General features: G+C 33.8%; 1 protein-coding gene and 1 long non-coding RNA gene across 2 annotated transcripts in view; one reads left to right on the top strand and one right to left on the bottom strand.

Annotated features, from left to right (window-relative positions):
* The window catches only part of CYB5D1 (cytochrome b5 domain containing 1), a 41,840-nt gene that overhangs the window by 8,090 nt on the left and 7,596 nt on the right, over nucleotides 1-26,154 (bottom strand). The window lies entirely within an intron of this gene.
* LOC141566795 (uncharacterized) overlaps nucleotides 1-26,154 on the top strand; it is a 38,820-nt gene that overhangs the window by 7,995 nt on the left and 4,671 nt on the right. The window contains exon 2 of the long non-coding RNA XR_012489385.1: nucleotides 21,350-21,455. This is a non-coding gene — a long non-coding RNA (uncharacterized LOC141566795). The remainder of the gene's footprint in view (nucleotides 1-21,349; nucleotides 21,456-26,154) is intronic.

Raw genomic sequence — 26,154 nt, 5'->3', positions numbered from 1 at the left:
TTATATATTTATATCAAGACTAAGCTTCTTATAAGAGGAGATCCCCTCCCCTTTCTATGTATCTCTATCACTTAGCATATGATAAATACTTAATAAATGTTTATTGACTTGAAAGTCAGATTTTTATTAGAGAAATTCGATGCAAATAATTTTTCTCACCTTTCTCTCTAAATCTTGACTTGGTAACTGTTCAAATAATTTTCAATTTTATATAATTCATATTGCCCCCCCCCTTTTTTTCCCTACATTGTGTTCTTCCTGTTTGGTCAAGAATTCTTCCTTTATCCATGTGGTTGCAAAAGATATCTATCTCCTTCCCTGTTAGTCTTCTGATTTGTGATTATAACCTTTTATGTTTTCAATATGTATACTTTTGAAATTTACAGTGATATATGGTAGGGGATTCTAGTCTAAATCTAATTTTTTCCGGACTCTCCCATAAATTGTTGTCAAATAGACTAAGCTCAATAGTTGCTATGCTTGAGTGGATACTGTTATGTTCAATTACTATTTCTGAAGCTTGTGTACTTAATCTATTTCCTTAATCAACTTCTAGTTTTAAAAACTTTTTTTTAAACTAGTGCCTTGTAGTATAGTGTGAAATTTGATACTGCTAGACACATTCCCTTTCCCACTGCTTTTCATTATTTCCAGTGAAATTTTTGACCTTTCATTTTTCCAGATGAATGTTGATATTATTTTATCTAGTACTTTTTTCAGCTTTTTAAAATAAATTTTATGGAAATTTTTTGTTTTCACTAAAATTTTTCCCAGTCTTCCCTCACCACTGAAAATGGAAGAGACAAAAAGCAAAACCAATCCAATATACTGAAAAGTTTGAAAATATGTGTAATGTGCCACACCCTGAGATCTACCATCTAAGGATTGGGTTAGGACATGTTTTCTCATCTTTTCCTTGAATCCATACTATTGTTTTTAATTTTACAGCATTTCCTTTTCATTATCTTGTGATTCTTTCCATTTACATCATAGTCATATACAATGTTGTCTTGGCTCATTCTAGTAGCTTATCATGTGTTGTAAATTTTTATTTTTGCTTTGTCTGATAGCATAATTGTAACTTTTGCTTTATTTTTTATTCACCTAATACATAGAAAATTTTGTTCCCACCCTCATTTTGTGTGTATATTTTTGCTCTTTTTAGTATGTTTCTTGTAAGCCATTGATTGTGGAGTTTTGTTTTCTTACCTAATCTGTCACTCTTTGTTATTGTATTGTTTAAAACTCCCCCTGACTCTCAAGTCTCCTCACTCCCATTTGAAACTCACTTACCTAGTTTGGGAGTTTATTACTTTTTTTTAATCTAGTTTTTTCATTCTCTCTTTTTTTTCAATTAAGTAAATTCCCATTTCTCAATCCTTCAATTTCTTGTTTTTAATTTTTTAATTTTTAATTTTTCTGTACCTTTTTCTAAAAAGTATTTCTTTCCCCTTTTCTCTTTATTAATTTTCTGCTTATCTAAACTTTTATTATTTGATTCATTTCTTTAGGCTATATTTCAAATGAAATTAAAGCTTCTAAGATTCTGTTTTGAATTCTTTCTCCTAAACAATTTCTATGTTATAGCTTTGTATATCTTAATTCCTCCCCATTTTTTTTTTCCTGTTGTGGTACAGTCTTAAATGCATTGTTCAGGATTTAGAGAGAAGTATTACCCTATGGTAGAAATTTTCCTATGTCCTTGATTATGTGGTTCATTACTACCTCCTAACCTCCCCCATGATCATTTCTCTCCTCCACCTCCAATTTACCATGAAATCTCCTTTATGGCTTCATGCCTTTCCACTCTTCTGGATGCTAGTCATCTCAGCACTCTTAATTCCCCCCTTCTCTTTAGGTTGCTATTTATATAGATACAACCCTTTTTTCAGATGAAGTAAGACTCTTTTAAAGTATCAAATCCTTACAGATTATATCCATTTGCCCATAGGTCTTTTTCTCCATGAGAAATTACAGGAGTTATTTTCTCTTCTTTGTTGATTTATTACCTCATATTCAAGATTTTTAACTGGGTTTTCTTCCTGAGATTTTTGGTACTTTCATTTTGTTTTGTTTTTTCATTATAGGGATCCCTTAACTTTCACTTTCTGTCACTTTCCCCTTTGATGGCATGTACTCCAACAACTGATTTTAGCCTTTTTAGCCGCCTCCCCTGGAGTTTGCTTTTCACCAGCCTCAGTATCTGCCTCAGTTGACTTCTGAGGAGGTACAATTGACCCCAGCTTTATGCCAATCTCCGTTCTTTTTAGGCCTGATGGAGTCTCACAGTCCTCTGCCCTACTTTCTTCTGTTCCATAACCAAACACTGCTGGAATATGCACACAGCTGCTACCTTTATAAGGCTTATACCTTCACTTCTGAGGAGGGGAAAGGGAGCAAGAGTTGTTCTGTTGTTGCCAAGGAATGATGGGCTGAAGGCAGGGGTGAGAGGAGGTTGCAGAAGCAAAAGAATTGCTGAATAGAACCCATAATACAAGTTCCTTCTGTATAGCGATGTCAGAGAGTTGGGGGTTAGTGAAGAGGAGAGTGTTATTGAAGTTGTTATGGATTAATGGATTAGTATTTTTCTGCTGTTTATTCAAGTTGTTACCTTCTTAAGGTGTAATTAGTTATCTCTTACACATAATTCTTATTTTGAAAAGTTTTGAGAGGTCATAAAAATCAGAGAAAATGTCCTCTATCTGTTGGTCATGTAACACAGATAATCTCTCTGACTTGTTCTTTAATCTTCTTTGGGGGGAGAGAGGTTAAGTGACTTGTCCAAGGTCACACCCTAGTCTAGTAAGTATCTGAGGCCATATTGAACTCTGGTCCTCCACTGTACCACTAGCGACCATAAAATAATCTTTTGAAAATTTAATATGGCACTGAATCCATAAATTCTGATAGTATTGGCAATATTACATTAGCAACAAATTCCTCTCCCATTATTTGTCTTCCCTTATTTCTATAAAAAGTATCTTGCAATTGTATTTACATAAATCCTATGTTTGTCCTGGTTGTTAGACTCCCAGATATTTCATACATTTTGTAATTTTGAATAGATTTTATTTTCTTCTGCTGGGATTGTTGGTAGTAAACAGAAATTCAAATGATTTTGTGAGGTTTATTTTATGTTCTGCTAGCTTACTGAATTTATTGTTTATAATTTTTAAAGTTAGGTCTCTAGAATTCCTATCATCTTGCAAAAAAAAAAAAAAGGATATTTTTCCTTCTTTGTCTATGATTATTCCTTGAATTGTGTTTTCTTATTACTATAGCTAGCTTTCCTATAACTATATCAAAAAGCGATTAATATTTCTGCTTTATTTCTGACCTTATTTGAAAGATTTTTCCATTTTTCCATTACAGATAATGCTACCTCTTGGTTTTAGATATGTACTGCTGATTATCAAGGAAAAATCCTTTTATTCATATATTTATTAAAGAGGTTTTTTTTTTTTAACATAAGAAGATGGTATAATTGTCAAAATCTTTTTCTGCTTCTTTTGATATGATAGTATAATTTTTATTGATTTTATTATTGGCATTATCTGCTTATAAATTTCCTAATATTGAACCAACCTACAATCTCATATTGAACAACTTAAAACCAACCTTACAACCTGATATAAATCCAATCTGGTCATAGTGTGAAATCTTTTTAATATGTTTCTGAAACTTTTATAATAATATTGCAAATTTTATTCATGGATACTTATTAGTAATATTGGTCTATAGTTCTCATGTTCCAAAATCTCTTCCCTGATTTGGGTGTCATGACCATATTTGCCTATAGGAGTTTGAGAGGATACTACTGTGTGGTAGGAAAATGGTGAGGGGTCACCATTTAATAAAAAAAAGCTGGAGAGAACTCTAGAGAAAAGCAAAGTTTATTGTACATTCTCTAGAGAAGGGCGTCACACCCTACGAGCAGACAATCAAAGAGGGGAAGCGCCTCCTGTGGGCAGGACAGCACCTTTAATCCCTAAGGTTTAATCCCTCATTGGCTGAGTCTTGAACTTGAACAATAAGTACATAGTTGCCCATATTTGGCTGAAATAGGGAGGAGATGATATCATGGGAGGGGAAGGAAATTATGCCCTTGACTGGATCTTCTGAGTCCTTCAGGCCTACTCAAACTCTGAAGTAGATGAAGCCTTACTCGATTTTCACAACTGTCTTGAAAGATCTCACCTCATCTCATTCACTACATTTTCTTGTTATTACTTAGCCAACAATTTTTGTCAAATTGAAATTAATTGCACTTGAAATATTTGGGAGAATTTACTTGTTAATCCATCTAGATCTGAAGATTTTTTCTTTGGGAGATATTTATGGGTTGTTCAATTTCTGAAGTTAGATTATTTAAATTCTCAATTTTTTTTTCTATTAATCTGGATATTTTATAGTTTTGTAAATATTTTTTTCATTTATGTTCAGTTTTTTTAGTATCTAGTTGACCAGAAATTTCTAATTTTCTTTATTTCCTTATCATGTTATAAATTCTCCTTTTTCTTTTTTGATTTTGGCTTTGATTAGTTTTCCTATTGATGAAGAAGGCTAGTTTTGGGGGTTCCCTTTCAGGGAACCAAATGAGGTCTAGATTTAGGGAACCAAAATGAGATTAGGGTTTCTGGTGGCCAGGGAGTTAAATAAGGTCTAGTGGCAAGTTCCGGGTTCAGGGAACCCAATGGAGAGATTTGGCTCCCCTACACACCCTTGGGATTTGACACAAGAGTAGGGAGTTTTGGGGAACCCCCTTCTTGCGGTGCAGGGATTCTCTGTAAACGAATTTACAAACCTGAAAAGGCTAGGTTTATTATAGGGATTGGGTAAGGTTAGAAATCCCAACAGAGAGGCATAAAGTCTCTTTAGGGAAATAGGTGAGGGTAAAGAGAAGGTAGCATGGAAAAGAATATTATCCAGTGGACAGAGGTCTCCTTGGCATAGCAAGCATGGCATAGCTGGTATGTTTACAACCTCTGCAAAGGGAGGATTTTAGATTGGCTCTTTTATAATAGGAGTTTTGGCTACAAACTGGGTTTCAGTTTGAGCTGAATTTGAATAGAATTGAATGAGTTTCTTTAATTGAATAGGGTTGGAATTCTTTTAGCTCAGGACTGAACCAACCTCCATCTAGATAACAGAATGAAGTTGTTTTATCTTGTTTCCCTCCAGCAGGGTCCCTCACTGAGGCAAAGTCCTAGGAGAATTTCTCCTTCAAGGAGTTTTAGAGTTTTAGGGTCCCTTCTTCAATATCCCTTTAAAATGATCTATTAATTATATCTATTATATCTTATTATATCTATTATAAATTAAACTATATCTATTTTATTATATATCTATTATATTAATCTATTATAAATTATCTATTTTTTTTAGCTTTTTAAAACAACAGTAAATAGGTCCAGTTATATTTATCCATTAACCGTGGAGGTTTTGTTTTTTATTTTATATCTGATTTTGATAATTTTTGTTTTTACGTATAGTTTTTTGATTTCTTGCTTTTCTAATTTTTTTAGTTAACACACTCAGTTCATTGATTAGTTCTATCCCTTTTTTATTAATGAAAATGTTTAGAAATGCAAAATTTCCCCTAAGAACTGCTTTAGCATCATCCCAAAAGTTTTGGTATGTAGTGCCATTAAAAAAAATTTTTTTTTCTTCCTTTTTTTTTTTTTTTTTTTTCTCCTGAGGCAATTATGGTTAAGTGACTTGCCCAGGTCACACAGCTAGGAAGCATTAAGTATCTGAGATCACATTTGAACTCAGGCCCTCCTGACTTCAGGGCTGGTGCTTTATCCCCTGCACTGCCTAGCTGCCCTCCCATTACATTTTTCTCTTTGACCCACCAATTCTCTAGCATTACATTATTGTCCATTTATGTTTGAATTCTTTGTTTAGAGATCTTTGACTGATGATAATTTTTTATTGTATTATGGTCTTCTTGTATAATCCCAAATTGGAAAGAGGAATTTATGTAGATAATTTTCTTTGATTTTCTTATTGTTCCTTTTGGTGTATTTTTTAAAATTTGTGGAGTGTTTTGGAGAGATCTGGGCTTCTCTAGGTTACCATTTTAAACCTGAAGTCTCAGTTGCAAACTAATAGTAATTATGTAAAATGTTTTAAATCAGGGGTTCTTAACTTCAGGGTCTGTAAACTTAATCTTTTAAAAAATCATTTTGCTAACTATTTCAATATAATTGATTTTCTTTGCACTGCTACTGTATTTTATCATTTAAAATCATTATTCTGAAAAAAAGATCCAGATGCTTAGCTGCTAAGATGGGGTACAACAACTTTCCTTCAGGCCCCTGAGACACTCTGCTAAGGCTGGACTGCAAGAGGAATGCAAACATAGAAGGCAATAAACCAATTACAATAAAAATACCACTACAAACAAGCACAAAGCATGAGATATTATTCATTTCCAAATTTAATATGAATTTCAACATTAGTTCAAAATATGTTTTACTCCTCTTGAAGCAACACCAAAAGTAACTTAAGAAAGTGATCAAGTGTTTTAGATACTAGATACTCTAAAGGAACTGAATGATATTATTTCAGTCAAAGAAATTTATAAGGAAATAAGGGAATTATAGAGGAATTAATATCATGGATAAAATACTGGTGGAAACAGAAAGAAAATGAGTCATGATATAGTAAAACAAAAGAATGGATAACAAAAATCAAGTGGAAAAACAAGCTTAGAATGTAACCAACTTAGAAAACCAATTGGTAGCAGTATAGGAAAAAGGGACCCACCCCTCAGGAGACTTAAAACTTCATAATTAACTTTCCTGAGGGCAATGATAAGGGAAAGCATCTGAAGAACTAGTTCCAAGAAAATTTCCCAGAATTAATAACACCCTGCAATAAGAAAAAAATTCATAGTCTTAATAAGAAGAAAGCAAAAATTTAAATCTCCATCAAACTCCAAAAACTACAAAAGATAAAATCACCTAAACCTCAAAAAAAGAACAAATCATTTATCAGAAAGAATCAGCATTTCAAAAGACTTTATACAGCTAAGACTATGGAAGAATAGGACAATTAGTTAAGAATAGATAGATGGATAGATGATAGATACATACATACATACATACATACATACATACATACATATATACATACATATTTAAGACTAAGGGATTTGGGCTTAATTCCTAGAATCACCTTTCCAGAAACTTTAGCTTTCATTTGGAAGGCAGAATAACAACTTGAAAACAACAACCCGTAAAAGAATTCTGTGAGAAAATCATTCCCAGGATTATACATCATGATCAAGTAGGATTTATACCAGGAATGCAGGGCTGGTTCAATATTAGGAAAACTATCAGTATAATTGGCCATATTAATAACCAAATTAACAAAAATCATATGATCATCTCAATAGATGCAGAAAAAGCATTTGATAAAATCCAACATTCATTTCTATTAAAAACACTTGAGAGTATAGGAATAAATGGACTTGTCCTTAAAACAACTAGTTGCATTTAAAACCATCAGTAAGCATCATATGTAATGGGAATAAACTGCAATCATTCCCATTAAGATCAGGAGTGAAACAAGGTTGCCCACTAACACCATTACTATTCAATATTGTATTAGAAATGCTAGCTTTGGCAGTAAGAGTGGAGAAAGAGATTAAAGGAATTAAGAGTAGGTAATGAGGAAACCAAATTATCACTCTTTGCTGCTGATATGATGGTATACTTAGAGAACCCCAAAGATTCTACTAAAAAGCTATTAGAAATAATCCACACCTTTAGCAAAGTTGCAGGATACAAAATAAACCCATATAAATCATCAGCATTCTTATATGTCACTAACAAGATCCAACAGAGTTACAAAAAGAAATTCCATTTAAAGTAACTACTGATAGTATAAAATATTTAGGAATCTGCCAAGGGAAAATCAGAAATATGAGCAAAATTACAAAACATGTAACACAAATTAAGTCTGAACTAACCAATTGGAAAAATATTAAATGCACTTGGATAGGGAGAGCAAATATAATAAAGATGACAATACTACCTAAATTAATCTATTTATTTAGCGCTATACCAATCAGACTCTAAACTATTTTAATGACCTAGAAAAAATAAAGTTCATATGGAAAAACAAAAGGTCAAGAATTTCAAGGGAATTAATGAAAAAAAAAAATCAAATGAAGGTGGCCTAGCTGTACCAGATCTAAAATTATAAAGCAGTGGTTACCAAAACCATTTAGTATTGGCTAAGAAATAGACTAGTTAATCAGTGGAATAGGTTAGGACCAAAGGACAAAATAATAACTTTAATAATCTAGTGTTTGACAAACCTAAGGACCCCAGCTTTTGGGATAAGAACTCAATGTTTGACAAAAATTGCTGGGAAAATTGGAAATTAATATGGCAGAAACTAAGCTTTGACCCACACTTAACACCGTACACCAAGGTCAGGCCAAAATGGATTTATGACCTAGGCATAAAGAATGAGATTATAAATAAATTAGAGGAACATAGGATAGTTTACCTCATTCTTTTGAAATGAGTAAAAGATTTAAAAGTTAAGGACAATGGATGGAGGGGATTCCATATATATTTGGAAAAATATATGATGTAAGAAAAAAAAAATCTAAATTTTTCAAGAGAGGCTAAAGGAAATAATCCTCAAAGTGATATGCTGGTGTTGAAGTTGAAGATAGGTCAGAGTGAAGAGAGGAATAAGCCAAATCTGACAAAATATGACATTAAATACTACGGCTTCAATGAAAAGTTACCTGTAGCAAATACATCTAAAATATATATGAAGACTGAAGATTATATAATATGCTTGACTGAAATTCATGAAGTGACCACTTCCAAAAAAAAAAAAAAGTAATGATTACAGCAAATAAATCCAAAATGGAAAAAAAAAAATACTAGGTTGTGACAAAAAGAATAGTGATTTTTAAAAATGGAATAATGCTTTTATACCTCAAATAAGCTAAAAAAACAAAAAGTTGAGTAGAAACTAGTTTCTATGTTGTGTATTTCTTAATATGGAATGTCCACAATTATAAAGACATGACAAAATTAGACATGTTTATTGAATAAATAGGAATTCTTATGTCTAAAGGAAAACTGGGGAAAAAACACGTGTTTAAGTGATGAGGGCTAAGGGTACTGAAGAAGAAGTTAGGCAGGAATGGATGAGGTTCAACTATCCAAGGCGCAAGTTCAGGGGAAAGAAGGCTATGGCAACAAAAAAAAAAAAAGTTTTATTGTTAAACAGCAAGAGGGATTCTCTTGGAGGGCATATCATTCTCAAGAGAGAAGTGATCTGTGAAGAGTCATTTTATGCATGAGTCTAAGGGGAAGTGTCCAGTGGATGTGAAATCTTGCCTGGGTCTTGACTTCCCCCAAGAAAGCTTATATTGCTCCAAAGGATGCAAGACCATTTCAGTTTGTAGATCAAAGGAAACATTTTGTTGGTGATTTTACATAATTTTACAGGGCTGACTCAGATCAAGCAGAGTTTTACTCTCATCTGTACCATTTGCAAAAATTGTGTACAGACAAGGAAGCTCTGATTAAGTTTGAAAAGATTCTATCCTTAGCAGATAATAAAATACACTAAGACTCCAAAAGGGTGGTGGGGTGGGCATAGGCTTTATTAGCTTGCCAGAAGGTCTCTATGATACAAAAAAGTTTTAAGAACCTCTGCTCTTAAATCACTTGTCATAGAAATGCAAATCAGAACAATCTGATCTGAAAGCATAGCAGAGACAAAGAAGTATTACATTTACTCAACTCAGTGTAGTTGTGGTATACCAAGCAGCAGGACAGTTGCATGACTCAGAGTACCCACCTTGAAGTCAGTAGAACCTGAATTCAAATGTGGCCTCAGATACTTAACACTAGCTGTGTGACCCTGGACAAGTCACAACTCCAATTGCCTTAAAGAAAAAAAAAAAACAACCTTAATGTTTTACTCAAACTCAAGATGACACTATTAGAGGAGTTGTGAAAAGATGGGTGTACCTATGCATTGTTGAGGAAACTGTGACTTTTTCCAAGAAAGCAATTTGAAATAATGCAAAAAGAATGACTAAATTGTCCATGCCCTTTGACTCAGAAATTTCCCCGCCAAAATTAGGCATGGACTCATACTTAACACCATATAACAAGATAAGTTCAAAATGGGTCCATGATTTAGGCATAAAGAACAAGATCATAAATAAATTAGAAGAACATAAAGTAGTTTACCTCTCAGACTTGTGGAGGAGGAAGGAATTTGTGACCAAAGAAGAACTAGAGATTATTATTGATCACAAAATAGAAAATTTTGATTACATCAAATTAAAAAGCCAACTAAACAAAACTAATGAAAAAATAATTAGAAGGGAAGCAACAAACTAGGAAAAACATTTTTACAGTTAAAGGTTCTGATAAAGGCCTCATTTCTAAAATATATGGAAAATTAATAACTCTATTAGAAATCAAGCCATTCTCCAATTGATAAATGTTCAAAGGATATGAATAGACAATTTTCAGAGGATGAAATTGAAACTATTTCCACTTATATGAAAGAGTGTTCCAAATCACTATTGATCAGAGAAATGCAAATTAAGACAACTCTGAGATACCACTACACACACCTGTCAGATTGGCTAAGATAACAGGAAAAAATGATGTTGGAGGGGATACAGGAAAGCTGAGACACTGATACATTGTTGGTATAATCTGGAATTATGCCCAAAAAGTTATCAAACTGTGCATACCCTTTGATCCAGCAGTGCTACTTCTGGGCTTATATTCCAAAGAAATACTAAAGAAGGGAAAGAGATCTTTTTGTGCCAAAATGTTTGTGGCAGCCCTTTTTGTAGTATCTAGAAACTGGATTGGAGAACGATTGGGTAAACTGTGGTATATGAATGTTATAGGAATATTATTGTTCCATAAGAAATGACCAGCAGGATAAATACAGAGAGTCTTGGAGAGACATGAACTGATGCCGAGTGAAATGAGCAGAACCAGGAGATCATTATACACTTCAACAATGATTACTGTATGAGGATGTATTCTGAGGGAAGTGGATAACTTCAACAAAGAGAAGATCTAATTCACTTCCAATTGATGAATGATGAACAGAATCAGCTACACCCAGAAAAGGAACACTGGGAAATAGTGCAAACTGTTTGCATTTTTGTTTTTCTTCCCAGGTCATTTTTACTTTCTGAATCCAATTATCCCTGTTGCAACAAGAGAACTGTTCGGTTCTCCACACATATATTGTGTCTAGGATATACTGTAACATATTTAACATGTATAAGTCTGCTTGCCATCTAGGGGAGGGGGTTGGAGGGAGGGAAGGGAAAAGTCAGAACAGAAGTGAGTGCAAGGGATAATGTTATAAAAAATTACCCAGGCATATGTTCTGTCAGTAAAAAGATATAATAATAATAAAAAAAAATTTCCCTGCCAGCTAACTACCCTTAGGAGATCAGTGATGAAAGGAATAGCCCCACATACACCAAAGTATAATGGCAGTTTGTTGTAGCAAAGAATTAGAATCTACAAAACAAATTGTGGGAAATTAATGGATTGAAATTGTGCTGCACTTTAAGAAAATAAATATGAGGACTCTTAAGGAAGTAAAGTTAATGCAAATTGAATAAGCAAAACTAGGAAAACAATATACACAACACCTATAACAAAAGAAAAAAACTTAATGCTACAAAATAATTGCTCAAAGATGAGATATGAGAAGATGCTTCCTTACTGCTGCTTTGCAGAGATAAAAGACTATAGGTGTGGAACACTGAATATGTTAGAATGTTTTTTAGAATGTTGATTTGTTTTGTTGAGCTTTGCTACTTTTATAAGAGATGGCTCTCTTGGAGTAATAAGGGATGGAATACATTGGTAAATCCTGGTGGTGATAAATGGTTTTTTAGAATGTTGATTTGTTTTGTTGAACTTTGTTACTTTTATAAGAGATGGCTCTCTTGGAGTAATAAGGGATGAAATACATTGGTAAATCCTGGTGGTAATAAATAATGAGCTTTGAATAAAAAATATTTAAAGGGAAAATTTAAAAAATAACAGCATCCTTCCCCCTCTCAAACTAGAACAATAATTGTGTTATGTGAATCAATAGATCATAGTGGATCTAGACGTCAATTGAAAACAAGTAGCCAGAAACAGAATCCTTGACTATCAAAACCGAAAAGGTATCTTTAAGATATCTGGAAACAAAATCTTAAAATTTGTATTTCAACCTGAGACATTATTTACTCTCCCTTCTTTCATGCATTCTAGGTTTTCTGGAACATTTGCTACCACTTCTCACAGAGTGGGACCACACTTTTTGGCTAGAATGTAATAATCTCCAGATCTTGTGAAGATTTTCCTAGCCATGTAATTCCAGAGAAACTGAGGCAAGACAGGGATTGGTTTTTAATTTTTTAATGTGTCAACATAGAGAAGAGCTAATTCAATTCCAATTGATCAATGATGGGCAGAATCAGTTACACCCAGAAAAGGAACACTGGGAAATGAGTGTAAATTGTGAACGTTTTTTTGTTTTTGTTTTTGTTTTTCTTCCCAGATTATTTTTACCTTCCGAATACAATTCTTCCTTTGCAACAACAACAACAACAAAATTCGGTTCTGCACATATATATTGTACCTAAGATATACTATAAGATATTTAATATGTATGGGAATGCCTGCCATCTAGGGGAGGGGATGAAGGGAAGGAGGGGAAAGACTCTGAACAGAAGGGAGTACAAGGGATAATGTTGTAAAAAAAAAAAAAAAAAAAAAAATTACCTATGCATATGTACTGTCAAAAAAAAAGTTATAAAATTAATTTAAAAAAAAAAAGTTTTTTTAATGGGAAGAGTTGAATAAGCTAAATGACCAATGGGACTATCTTCCAAAACATTCGGTATAGAGAGATTGGGGCACAACATTTATATAGGATTGTAACTAGCAAAGCAAGCAAGTGATACAGAATCAAAAAGAATGCAATTAGGTCATCAGAGAAGCTGTTATACCAAAAAAATATTTCTCACAGCCTAAAGCAATAACTGGATGCACACATCCAATGATGGGAATGGGCTTGGGATTTATACAATGGTGGGAATAACAAGATGTATACAATGATGGAAATGGGCTTAAGGAGACCTTCCAGGGTCAGTATTTTTGGAGAACAATAATCTTATCTGTAGAAGCACCTCACAGGTGTGATGCCCAAGTAAGCAGAAGAACAGAAATAGACAAGGTCACTCTATGGTCATGCTTGTCATTTTGATCTAGTGTGTGAAGCTAGGTTCAGGTTCTCATGAGAAACTGAACAGGGTCCTTTTGGGTACAACAGCCATCCCTTAATTTTTATCCATGGATGGATGACAGTTGGATAATATCTCCATTATCTCCCACTTTTGTACCATTACTTGAACTTTTCCTGTGTAATCAAGATCCACTCTCTCTCTACTGTCAAGTCCTCCTTGGCCTTCCTTGAGATGATTTGCCCAAACCATTAGGGGAAGAGCAAATGTGAGGTTATAAAGGAATAATCTTGCAAACATTCCACAGGTAAGATACCTACATCTAATGTTTTCAGCATTGGGCCCAAGCTTTGGGGCAAAAAAAATTTAGCTTAATATGGATATCAGTGTGCAATAAAACACTCTTTTATCTCCTCCCATTACTTTTATTGGAGAGCTATTTCCTTTAGTAATTTGGCAATGATTAAGGACAGATAATCTCAGAAAGGAAATGAATTCTTTTATCAGAAGATATTTCAGAAATCCATTCAAGTATCCAGCTAGACCTGCCACTACAGCGTAAAAAGGTAAATGAATACACCAAGTGATAAAAAGATTTGGCCCATTCCTGCCAAAGCAAGGTGAAGTAGATTTCTTAACCTAAGGAAATGAAAGCAGAGCAGAGACAAAGTAGTATATATTTATTCAGATCAGTGTAGTGGCAGTTGTGGTATGCCAAGCAGGCAATGCCACAAGATAGTATCAATATCAATGAGGACAAAAAAAACCTAACATTTGATAATGGACTAATCCATTACTCACCTTGGGCTACACAGTTCTGCAGGGCATAATACTATTCTGTTGTAGGGAAGGGACTGAAAAAACTAACACCTTGAGGTTAAGTGCAACAATCTACACTTTCTAATGGGATAAAGTAAAATGATCCCTTACCTTTGGAAGCATTGCATCCCTGCCCTAAGAACTGAAGCAAAGGGGTACCTTGTGAGGAACATCAATGGCCAGATGAGGCTGTATACAGAATTATTCCAATCAGGTAAATTAGGAATATTGGTGATCACTAGCATAGTCCAAATGTAAAAATGATTGGCTATATTCACAACATTATGATAATGGTCCTATCCATCTGAAAAGCCTGATGAAACATTTTAGACTTTCTTGTTGGTTAGGACAGCCACCATGTACAAGAGTAATCAGATCTAAAGTAAATAAGAAAGCAAAATGAAAGTGAATAACAACAGTGACAATGTTATATTGTGATCCACATTCAGTTCCTACAGTCTTCTTGATGAGGTCTAGAATTGGGGTACCTAAATGAAATTAGGGTTTAATTGAGGTCTAGTGGCAGGTTCAGGGTATAAGAAGTCAAATAGAGCTCCCCTGCAACCCCTTTGGATTTGGCGCAAGAAAATGGAGTTAAATGAGGTCTAGTGTCAGCACAAGAGTCCCCTGTAAAGGAATTTATACATCTGAAAACCTAGATTGACAAAAGAGATTTATTATGGGGTTTGGAAGTAAAGTTAAAAACTCTAGTTAATAAAGTTGTAGAGATAAGAGGCCAGAAGCAGTGTTCCAGTGGGCAGAGATCCTTGGTGCCAGGCGTAAGGCTACCATGTTTGGGACCTCTGCAAAGACAGGGCTCCAGTCTGGTTCTTTTATAATAGGGGACTTTGGCTACAAGCTGAAGGGGGCTTGTGAAATGAGTCCCAGGTTGGCTCCTGGCTGGGTTTCAGCCAGGGTTAGAATTTGAATTGAATTCAATGGGTTTGGGGACTGAGACTTCCCCACCCAGATAACAAAGATGAAACTTTATGCTTGGGGTGGAGTCCCCTCCCTGAGGCAGAGTTGAAGGAGGTTTTCTCCTTTAAGGATTTTTCAGAGTTTTGGAGTTTCCTCTTCATTCTATCTGGGTGTAGAGTCTTATCTCTTCATCACAAGATCATTGGAACTGGCATCAGTTATCTCATTGTTGGAAAGAGTCACAATCAGTTCATCAAAATTGATTGTTGTATGATATTGTCTTGTACAATGATCTCTAGTTCTGCTCATTTAACTTAGCATCAGTTCATGTAAGTCTCTCCAGGCCTCTCTAAAATCATCGTCCTGATCATTTCTTATAGAACAATAATATTCCATAACATTCATATATCATAACTCATTCAGCAATTCTTCCAGCATCCACTCAATTCCAGTTTCTTACCATTATGAAAAGGGCTGCCACAAACATTTTTGCCCATGTGGGTTTCTTTCCTTCCTTTAAGATCTCTTTGGGATATGGGCCCAATAGAAACACTGCTGGGTCAAAGGATATGGATAGTTTGATAATTTTTTGAATATAGTTCCAAATTGCTCTCCAGAATGTCTGGATCCATTCACAACTCCACCAACAATATATGTTAGTGTCCCAATTTTCCCATATCACAACATTTGTCATCTTTTCCTGTCATCTTAGCCAATCTGAGAGCTAGTGGTATCTCAGAGTTATCTTAATTTGCATTTCTCTGATCAATAGTGATTTAGAGCATCTCATATTAGAAATAGATTTAATTTCATCTGAAAATTGTTTTTGTCCTTTGACCATTTATCAATGGAAGAATGGCTTGGATTCATATAAATTTGAATCAATTATATATTTTAGAAATTAGGCCTTTATCAGAACCCTTAAGTATAAAAATGATTTCCCAATTTATTCTTCCCTTCTGCATTAGCAAATCTTTTAATCTCTTCTCAAAATTTCCATAATTTCCCTTAACCCCACCCAGTTCAGAACCTTGCTTCATATTTCACTGAAGAAATTGAGACTATACTTTTCTCACCTATCACTGATACCTTTTATTATCTCTTCTTTTACCCCTGACTCACCTGAATATGTAATCCCTCTCCTAGCTAAGAAACTTTTCTACCTGCACAAGTCATCTTTTTTTCATTCTACCTCCTCCAGAAATTTACCTTACATCCCTATTCCCTTAGTTATCTTAAATCTCTTTCTGCTTCCATACTACCTATTATATATACATATGTGCATATATATATATATATATATATATATATATATACATATATATATATATATATATATATATATATATATGTATTATATATTCTCTCCCATCTTCAATAAAACCTTTGCTTGATCTTTTCTTTCTTGCTAGTTATTGTTGCATATCCTATCTTGTGGCTCAGCTAATTGAATCAGGAATGTCATGCATCAGGTAAAAACCTCTTCCCCACTCTGTTAACTCAGAGATTAATCATACAAAGATGTAGGCAGCTTTCAGATTTTGTTTACAGAAAATACACATGATGGGGTGGTAAATGATAGAAATGATCACTGGCCACTTTGCCTGATTATGGGAAGACTTCTCTGTGTCTATTCCTCCCCTAAATGGATTAGAATTGATGGGTCTAACAGGACCTATTGGGAAAAGACATTTTTGAGTTTTAAAATAATAAATTGATGGAGACTCTGAGTTCAGTTGATTGATATCTTGAAGTTTCAGTAAATAAGAAAATATACACCCTAGATCAACCTTGTTACACATGTAGGATATCTTTTCTTTAATTTTAGAGTCATCATCTTCCTACCCTGATACATATAAGTTATGACGTGTGCTTATAGGAATTCTGATTACCACTACCCAACAACAACTCATAAAAGTCAGGAATAAGGCACCAAGAAATCATGCATCTTTTGAGCCTACTTTTGTCACTTCCTCCCATATATCCTATATACAAGATGAAATGGTTGCTTCTGTCCTTCTATTCTTAGAAAGGCAAATTCAAAAACATGGTAAAACTAAACTCTGTGGTAATGTTTTATCCATCAGACATTTGGAGATCTGGCATCTCTTATGGCAGTTTCAGTTCTTCATCTGAAAATTGTCCTTATCCTTTTGACTTGTATTCTTATAAATTTGAGTCAATTCTCTAAGTAGCAAAAAATCAGAAACACTGGGTGTAAAAAAATTTTTTCTCAACTTTCTACTTCCCTTTTGAACTTGACTACATTGGTTTTGTTTGCGTAAAAACTTTTAATGTAATCAGAATTATCCACTTTGCATTTCATAATGTTCTTTAGTTTTTCTTTGGCCATAAATTCCTCTCTTCTCCACAAAATCTGACAGGTAGACTATCTTTTGCTCTCCTAATTTGCTTATAGTATCACCCTTTATGTCTAAATCATGAACCCATTTCAACCTCATCTTGTTATAAAGTATGAGATGTTGAATCAATGCCTAGTTTCTGCCATACTATTTTCAATTTTCCCAGCAATTTTTGTCAAATAGTGAGTTCTTATCCCAGAAGCTAGAGTCTTTGGGTTTATCAGACGCAAGATTACTATAGTAATTAACCTTTGTGTCTTGTGTACCTAACTTATTTCTACTTTATTTCTTAGCTAGTATCAAATGGTTTTGATGACTGTCACTTTATAATATAGTTTAGAGCTGATAAACCACCTTCCTTTGCATTTTTTCATTAGTTCTCTTGATATGCTTGACATTTTGTTAGTTTTCTCACTTTATAAAATTAATTTTTTGGCAGTTTGATTGGTGGTGTTGTGCTACAGTTCCCTTTTATTGTCCTGCCTCAGTTTCCCATTCTTTCAGGTATTTTGAGAAAAATCCACCAGTTTTCCCAATTTCCTATCTCTTCCTCCCTTTTTTTCTTATGGAAAGGAATTATCAAATAGCCATCCCACATATAAATCCCAAGAGTGAATCAAAATTCCTATTCATAACTAGTACAGTAGGGTTTCCTAAAAATCCCTCAAACATAACAGCAGTAGTTACACAATTGTAACAATTTTCAACCCAAATCTTAAATACACAGTAATAGATGATCCAGTCAAGGTTTAACAGTCATTCATCAACCATTCCCAGATTCCCCCATTTCAGTCAAAAGTACACTTAGGAGCAGTGGCCATGGTCTCTCATTCAAAAACTGCTTTGTGCTGAGGATGGGGCAGAGAGGCTCAGTCCAGGGAGGGAGATGGGTGTGATGTGGCATGCTGACCATCAAAGCTGATCTAGGCCCCAGATATAGCTGTAATTGACCAAGATCTAGGAAAAAAAACACAAATCTAACAAATGAAGGTTAGAACAGTCTAGAATAGAAAGACTGGTTCACAAGACTACTCTAAGATGTGGGGAGGCCAAAACAGATTGGCCAACAGCTTCCTATGTGAAGAGATGCTTGTCTCACAGGATAGGCAAAGGGCTGTCAGCTATAGTTCCCTCCTCCCCCCACTCCCCCCCAAAAAAACAGCAGTTAGATCTCAGACCACTGTGCTAATCATCCTTTCATTATTTAGAAACTTTTAAAAAACTTTTTTTTAAACTTTTTAAAAAAACTTGAATATCTGTAAACACAATATTCAGTAATAGATGACCAGGCTAAATACTTATTTGCCCAAGTATTTAGGATATAATGATTATATATAAGCAGTCTGGAAACAGCAAGGTATGACATAATTAAATTGCACTAGCAAACAGTTTCTATTGACCATTGCTCTGATTATAAAAATCAGTCACAGGAGGAAAAAAAAATGCAGGGATATGACTATAATATAAGCAACCAAAACTGGTCCCTAAACTCCTACAGGATAAAATAGCCTTAACCCAGTTTTACTTCATATAATTGTCTCAATGGAGCTTTGAAATTCCCAATAACTACAAGCCCAAGAAATTTTACCTCCCATAACAAATCCCATTAATCAAAGTTTCAGAAAATCCTAAACAAGTATTTACCATGACCTTATATTGATAACAGTGAGAAATTTGTTCCAGTAAATTCACATCTTTCATACCCAAATAGATATATAAGTTGAACATTATACAAATCATTTTGCTTTAAAATACCCAATACATAGAAAAAATTCCAAATTGCATATTGTCCATAACAGAAACATTTTTAAAAGAACAAAGAAAAAAACTATTATTTTCAGAGGCTCTTTAAATAACCTCAGGATAAGTCAATCAAAACTTAGACAGAATATCTTAATTTCACATAAAGAATCCAAGAAGTTCTTAAATTTAAAGCATAACTTATAATGTTAACAAATTACTCAATGTATTTCAGAAGTAACATACTTTACCTAATTAGAGGCATGTGACCCCTTGAGGGCAAGTTAACAGAATTTAGCTTTAACAAGCCATTGTTAAACTCAAGATAACCAAATCTAGCCTGCATAGACAACAGTAATATTATTATAAAACTGCCCAAAAGGATATGTTTTGTTTTGTTTTGTTTTGACTTAGGTTTAAACTAGTTCTCCAAACTTTTCCCCAAGTTTCAAAGCGATTGGCATAGACTCCTTTGCCCTCCAGTGGCCTTATCTGCCCAGCCCAGCCCAGCCCAGCCCAGCCCAGCCCAGCCCAGCCTGAATTTTAAACTGCTTCAAGGAAAAACCTGCCTGCCAATTTTAAAATAGCCAAGATTTTCTGTTCCTTTTACTTACAGATCAGTGCAACAGGTTAAGGAGTTAGAAATTATAAGCAATTTTTATACTAAGTACAGTTGCAATATTGAAATAACCAATTCTTAATCATTGTTCTGAAAACTTTAACAGAGCTTTTTTAACAGACAAATCACATAGAACACAAGTCACATAACACAAATCACACAGACATAGACTACACAGTTACAACATTAAACAAAACATTTAACACAAATAACCAGATAGTGCCCAAAAAGGCGCTCAGAATCAAATTAGACTAGATGTGTTTTAGAAGACACCCAAAACAGAGGTTATCATCCAGTGTCCTGGAATACTATTCTCAGAATTTAATGCCCATCAGCATTTTATTATTCTGAGAATCCAGATACTAGCTCAATAGACAGAACAGGTAAACAAATAAGATTGTGTCCTAAGACATCCTCTCTTGTGGCCAAAATGAAGGTGTCCACCATTGGGGGTGGCTGTGTCTTTTTCCCGAAGACAGGAAAAAAATCCAGAGGGCCAGCTTCTCCAGGCCAAGAACCCAGATCCTCAACAACCCCAAGGCACAACACAGAGACTGAAGGTCTCTAATCTTTAATCCTGCTCTCATATCTTACTGGGAAGCCTCCAAAATGTAATGCCGGAGAAACTGAGGCAAAATAGAGATTAATGAGTTATAATGTATGCTAAATATGTTCAAGTATATGTTAAATACAATATATGTATACATGTCCATACAGTTATTTTGCTGCACAAAAAGAATTGGACTTTGAAATAGTGCATAATTAACCTGTGAAGGAAATCAAAAATGCAGGTGGACAAAAATAGAGAGATTGGAATTCTATGTAATGGTTCATACTTATTTCCCAAAGTTCTTTCACTGGGTGTAACTGGTTCAATTCATTACTGCTATTGGAACTGATTTGGTTCATCTCATTGCTGAAGAGGGCCTCGTCCATCAGAATTGATGATCATAAAGTATTATTGTTGAAGTACATAGTGATCTCCTGGTCCTGCTCATTTCACTCAACATCAGTTAATGTAAGTCTCTCCAGGCCTTTCTGAAATCATCCTGCTGGTCATTTCTTACAGAACAATAATATTCCATAACAATCATATACCACAATTTATTCAGCCATTCTCCAATTGATAGGCATCCACTCAGTTTCCAGTTTCTGGCCCCTACAAAGAGGGCTGCCACAAACATTCTTGCACATACAGGGGCCTTTCCCTTCTTTAAGATCTCTTTAGGATATAAGCCCAGTAGTAATACTGCAGAGCTCAATTTTAAAATAACAGAAAAAGATCAAAACAGATTAGCAAAAAACAAAAAGGAATGGGAAGATCCAGATTCAAACTCAGAAGAGGAAAATATATCAGAACTGTATGGGCAAAAAAAAAAAAAACAACCCCAAACAAAATCAACACATCACCAAGTCCAACAGTGTTCTATATCCTAGTCCCCTACCTCTGCAAAGAAAAAAAGGTCCATTTTCTTGTCTCTTTTCTGGGATCATTTGATATAATTACATAGCATCTGGTTTCATCATGGGGGGGAAGTCTCATTTACATTGTTATATGTAATTTTTTCTTGGTTCTGCTTTCTTCACTTCAACCAGTTGATATATCTTTTTATATCTATTTAGTACAGATATTCTCCCAGCAATTATTGTGACTGATTGTGAATCTTGGACAACTGTATTTATGAAGAATCAAAATAGCAATGACTCAAAGGGCAATGGAAAAATGAAAGTAAGCTGAAACTCATTTTCAATAATGACAAGCCAGAAATAGTAAAAGGAATATCATATAGAAATGAGTGAATAAGGAGATATGCCATTTAAGTCAGGGTGATAGATATATTGTTAGAATTACTGATACTGTTTTCTTTTAAATATTTTGATTTTGTGATTTATTTTTAATAGTATATCTACTATGTCCTCTTTTCTATTTAAAATAATAGTCACACAAGATATGTAGGTGTAGTTGGGTTTTGAGCTATATAGCTGAAAGCACTCAACACTAATGAAATTACAGCTTCATAGAAATACCATATTAGCATCAGTGCAGCATTATCAATATTTTGAATATTAGTTTTTAGTTTTCCTTTAAAACATTTTTAAAAACTTGTCCCATTTTAGCATTCTAAAGATTACATTTTCCATTGAAGAAGACATCTCATTGTATAATGGAGATCAAAAGAAAAACTGAATTCCTTTAACAAAAATTCACAGAAAAATGCTGTTTCCCAATACCCTTTACTCATAAACATGATCACTGGACAGAGGCTCTCACCAGAAATTTGTCCTTCAACTCAGTCTTCATCAGTATTTCTATACAAGCCTTAGTCTCATCTTTTCTGATCTTTACCACTTATGACTCCTTAGACAAATTATTCAGTTTCTCTGGGCCTCAATTTTCTCACCTCTTATAAGAGTTCAATGGTTGATTTCAAAGGTACCTTTCCAGCTCCTAATCTATGATTCTATAACATACTAATGGACAACTAGTGTTTAGAGTAAAAAAAAAAAAATTCCACAAGGCTAAAGATCTGTAATTGGCTAGGGTTATCCCTGCAGCTTTATCTTTTTTTTTTTTTTTTTTTTTTTTTTTTGCATGATAACTTCATTATATATTTAAAAGGAATAACACATTATACATAATAGATTTATAGTATCATGTGAAATCGTCTTTTTTACATTCAATGTTATGGAAATGTTTATTTTATTCCAGAAGTTAAAAATAAAATGAACAAATTTTAAAGGGGTTTAAGATGAATGCTATTGTTATTATACCAACAAAACAAATTAAATTATCTCCCATTACCATTCCATTGCCTATTCTTCCCCTCCCCTATGCCTAAAATAAGTTGCTAATTTTAAAAAAAATTTTTTTCAGATAAGTTTTTTTTAATCTATTCTTCCAACAACCCCTTTCTATAATGAGCAAATTGAAACACATACACATACATTCTTTCAATACAGATTTACATAATCCAACAAAATATATCATTAGCCACATACAAAATGAGTATATGAAATGTTTGTCTCTATGGATTTTTACTTCATAACTTCCCTACTAGGAGGTCTTCATTCTTTTGAACTCATGGTTTACCCTTGCATTGAATGGAGTTCTAAAGTTTTTCAGAGTTAGTTTTTTTTTTCCCTTTTAATGTTGTTTCTTCTAGTTCTACTCACTTAGATTTTAATCAGTTCATAGAGATCTTTCAAGGTTTCTTTGAAATTGTACAATTCATCATTCCTTATGGCAATAATATTCTATCACATTTATATGCCATGATTTGTCCTACTCCAGTAGGATAGCCCCTTAGTTTCCAAGTTGGCTACTACCAAAAAAGTTACTATAAAGAATTTTGTATATTTAGAACTTTTTTCTTCTTCTTTGATTTCTTTAAGATATAGGTCTTAAACTAGTATAGTTGAGTCAAAGGGTTTTTACAGTTCAGTAATTTTCTTTTTTAAATTTTATTTATAATTTTTTGGCATTATATATGCATGAGTAATTTTTTATATTGCATTTATTTTTTAATTAATTATTTTTGTTTTTGTTTTTTTTTTTTATTTTATAATTATAATTTTTTTGACAGTACATATGCATGGGTAATTTTTTACAACATTATCCCTTGCACTTACTTCTGTTCAGATTTTTTTCCCTTCCTCCCCCAACCCCCTCCCCCAGATGGCAGGCAGTCTTATACATGTTAAATATATTACAATATATTCTAGATACAATATATGTGTGTAGAACCGAATTTCTTGTTGCACAGGAAGAATTGGATTCAGAAGGTAAAAATAACAGTTTACACTCATTTCTCAGTGTTCCTTTTCTGGATGTAGCTGATTCTGTCCATCATTGATCAATTGGAATTGGATTAGCTCTTCTCTATGTTGAAGATATCCACTTCCATCAGAATACATCCTCATACAGTATCATTGTTGAAGTGTATAATAATCTTCTGGTTCTGCTCGTTTCACTTAGCATCAGTTGATGTAAGTACTTCTCTCCAAGACTCTCTGTATTTCTCCTGTTGGTCATTTCTTACAGAACAATAATATGCCATAACATTCATATACCATAATTTACCCAACCATTCTCCAATTGATGGACATCCATTCATTTTCCAGCCACTATGAAAAGGGCTGCCACAAACATTTTGGCACATACAAGTCCCTTTCCCTTCTTTAGTATTTCCTTGGGATATAAATCCACCTGCAGCTTTATCTTAAACTTTCTTCCTTTTCTAGGGGTTCCCTCAATTGAATAAAAAGGGAGGAGCCCATTTTTACAGCTCCATTGTAAAATGTTAAAAACTATCAATCAAGTATTAAGCTACTACTACTAAACACTAGAGATGAATGAAACAATCTTTATACACAAGTTTACCTTCCTAATGTGTACTCTCCAACTAACTTGTTGCTGTTGGTGTGCACTTCCAAGCATCTCATTTTGTCTTCTCATCTATTCTCCTAGTGGCAGGTTCACTGGTGCTGATATCCCTCCTCACCCTCACCTCCCTACAATGATCTTTGCTAACTAGAGATATGACAATTAAATTTGAAAACTCAGTTTACAATGCTCATCTGTCATTTAACAATTTAACAAAACAATTTGCTGCTTGTTTATTTCCTCATAGGTGAGATTTATTGGCATTATTCATAGAATGTTTTCCCTGTTCTGGAAGAACTTATGACTTTCAGCTTCTTCATTTTCTATGAGGAAACTGAGGCTGTGAAGTAATTCAAAGGCAGAAATTAAGTGCCCTTTCCATTAGAACATAATCTTGTTTTCCCATAATGAGACTGTTGGTTTTTAATCTTTTACTTCATCTTTAATAACTCTTTAGTGCAATGCCCTGTACATACTGGGCATTCTTTTTTTTTTTTTTTTTTTTTTAGCTAATGCATCCATTTTAAATTCTATTACCTATAAACCTTGGTATCTTGGATTTCATGGCCAAACTTCTTTTCTGAGTCCCCAACACACACATTCCTTCTCTGATGTTCTCCTCCTTGTATTCCAAACCTTTAAGTTACCCATCTGAGTTCTTGAGAGGGTTTTTTTTTTCTTTTTCCTTCCTCCATCCTCAGAGGACAGTCTCCATCTGGTGGATATAGAAAGGCAATGACAGGCAGGTTGCCCTTGAAGTTCACTGTAGAGGAGATTCAACCATGGTTTGTTTTATTTTGGGGGAAAGTACCACTGTCAGTGGTAAAGAAATATATAAGCAAAAGAAATTGGAATGTACATTGAAAAGAGGATCCATTAGAAATAATTCAGAATTTTAGCAAAGTTGCAGGATACAAAATAAATCCACATAAATCCTCAGCATTTTTATACATTACCAACACAATCCAACAGCAAGAGATACAAAGAGAAATTCCATTCAAAATAACGGTCGATAGTATAAAATATTTGGGAATATATCTACCAAGGAGAGTCAGGAATTATATGAGCAAAATTACAAAACACTTGCCACAAAAATAAAGTCAGATTTAAATAATTGGAAAGACATTTAGTGCTCTTGGATAGGCCAAGCGAATATAATTAAGATGACAATACTCCCTAAACTAATCTATTTATTTAGTGCTATACCAATCAGACTTCCAAGAAACTATTTTAATAACCTAGAAAAAATAACAACAGAATTCATATGGAACAAGAAAAGGTCGAGAATTTCAAGGGAAGTAATGAAAAAAAAAATTAAGTGAAGGTGGTCTAGCTGTACCTGATCTAGAACTGTATTATAAAGCAACAGTCACCAAAACCATTTGGTATTGGCTAAGAAATAGACTAATTGATCAGTTGAATAGGTTAGGTTCACAGGGCAAGATAGTGAATAAAAATAGCAATCTAGTGTTTGACAAACCCAAAGATCCCAAATTTTGGGATAAGAATTCATTATTTGACAAAAACTGCTGGGAAAACTGGAAATTAGTATGGCAGAAACTAGGCATGGACCCACATTTAACACCACATACTAAGATTAGATCAAAATGGGTCCAAGATTTAGGCATAAAGAACGAAATCATAAATAAATTGGAGGAACATGGGATGGTTTACCTCTCAGACTTGTGGAGGAGGAAGGAGTGTCCAAGGGAGAACTAGAGACCATTATTGATCACAAAATAGAAAATTTTGATTACACCAAATTAAAAAGTTTCTGCACAAACAAAACTAATGCAAACAAGATTAGAAGGGAAGTAACAAATTGGGAAAACATTTTTACAGTTAAAGGTTCTGATAAAGGCCTCATCTCCAAAATATACAGAGAATTGACTTTAATTTATAAGAAATCAAGCCATTCTCCAATTGATAAATGGTCAAAGGATATGAACAGACAATTTTCAGATGATGAAATTAAAACTATTTCCACTCATATGAAAGAGTGTTCCAAATCACTATTGTTCAGAGAAATGCAAATTAAGACAAC

Source organism: Sminthopsis crassicaudata, chromosome 4 (genome assembly GCF_048593235.1).
Source record: "Sminthopsis crassicaudata isolate SCR6 chromosome 4, ASM4859323v1, whole genome shotgun sequence".
NCBI classification, from domain to species: domain Eukaryota; kingdom Metazoa; phylum Chordata; class Mammalia; order Dasyuromorphia; family Dasyuridae; genus Sminthopsis; species Sminthopsis crassicaudata.
This window is presented reverse-complemented; position numbering and strand designations above follow the sequence as displayed.